The sequence below is a fragment of the Manacus vitellinus genome, unplaced genomic scaffold (genome assembly GCF_001715985.3).
Source record: "Manacus vitellinus isolate BGI_N305 unplaced genomic scaffold, ASM171598v3 scaffold_5_pilon, whole genome shotgun sequence".
Lineage (NCBI taxonomy): Eukaryota > Metazoa > Chordata > Aves > Passeriformes > Pipridae > Manacus > Manacus vitellinus.
The window spans coordinates 32,029,554-32,031,402 of record NW_021940682.1 but is presented as its reverse complement, the minus strand read 5'-3'; positions in this window follow the sequence as shown (position 1 = coordinate 32,031,402).

Genomic DNA, 1,849 nt, shown 5'->3' with positions numbered 1-1,849 from the left:
TCAACTGGGATGATGAACTGTTTCTGTAGTTTTTATTTTTTCAAGATGGCAGTATTTTAGCTTATTAAATGTAAAATAATGACATGTAATAGTTGCACTATTCTTGAAATTTAACTTTGAAAAAATGTCCTGTAGCTCTGTCAGTCCCTTCATTTTAATTTGTTGACTCAACAAGCCATATCATCATGTAGAACATGCAATTATAGTGCTTCTAATAGTTAAGAACTATAATGAAAACAAACAGCAATATTTGCCAGAGTTACTTAAACTCAAAAGTAAGCTTTTAATTTCTGTGTTACAGTAGAAAAGCTCCAAAGCGCAAAACTGCGACAATGTTTTTATGTGTGAATCATGTTTGTACAACTGGTCCTGATAGTTCAAAATAAAACGAATTTCTGCATAAAATTTTCTGCAGAAAAAAAACCTGACCCAAAATGTCCCTTTTTATTCATGTAACATCCTTTTTGTCCCGTAAGTCTGGGCAGTTTCTTAGAGGGGGCCTTTTTTTTTTCCTGGGAGGAATTAACAGAAAGAAAAATTAATAACATATTCTTGCTATCTGAACAATTGAATTTCATGCCTGCCAATGTGGTAAAGTTACTTGTTTAGCACTGGTAAATACACACTGCAATCCTTGAGATTCTCAACAGTTTTGAACAGTGTTCTTTAAGCTTAAGATGACCAGAAAGTATTAATGTGATTAAAACACTACTTCATATGTAATTTGGGGATTCCATTCATGGTGTTTTCTGTGTGTTTTATGAAGTAGCTCATGAACTGAATGTACATGTAAGTTGATGTTATAGTCTCTTCATGGTTATGACTGTCAGCTTTCTAGATCTTCTCCCTGCCTTGTGTTTTCCAATATAAGATCCAAACTACTTTTTCTGTAAAATGCAATGTATTATTTTGTTTCGATGCATGGTTCTTTTTTTGCATGTTAAGTACCTTTTTGAAGCCTGAATTTTCTCTCTTCTGTATTTCAATAACATGGAAAATGTTCTGGGTTTTTTTGCAGTGTACAAGCACTGATAAGTAATTGCTTCACAGATTTCTCCATACTACTTCCAACTTAAGTTTCGAATTATGCAAAGACTTTTGTCATCTCTGATAAACTGATGGAAAATAGGGCTTGTAATATCCATGTGCTGTACTTGTTTTCTGTTGATCTTATGAAAAGCATATGTAATTAAAAAATAAATTGAAAGATATTGTCAGTTAAATTGCCAATTCGTAGTACTTTTTTGCCTATAATATATTTTTGGTATGATACTTCTTCACAATTTTCATGATCACTTAATTATGTGATGTATTAAATATACATCATCATACTTCACAAGAAGTCTTATTGGCAAAGTCTGTCATTTCAGTGAACGGTTACAAGATCAGATGAGTAATTGAAACAAGACTACTATGGACTGTAATTTATTTAAAGGTTCACTGATTTCTGTCCTAGATTATTTGCTTCATTGAGATTAAAAATGGAAGCTTTAGGTTTGAATTTTTTTTTTCTTCACTAATTCCTAGGTCTCTCCTGCTTTCATGAATGAAATATGTTTTGATACAAAACAGCTCTAGGCTATATTAAAGATTACTTTGTTTTTTGGTGTAGAATGTGTTCTTGATTTTATCATCCCATTTAGATGCAGTCTGCTTTTAGATCAACAGTGCAATGTGTAGAAAAAAACATTTTTGGTGTTTGAAGTTCGTACTTTTGCAAGAACAGTCCACAGTTTCCTTTCTATCATGAAGTATTCTGAACATATTTGAGTGTTTTTTTTAATTCAGATAACTGTTGGATATAGTTATTTCCTGTTTGCATTCTGATAATGTGATTCTTTCATTTAGG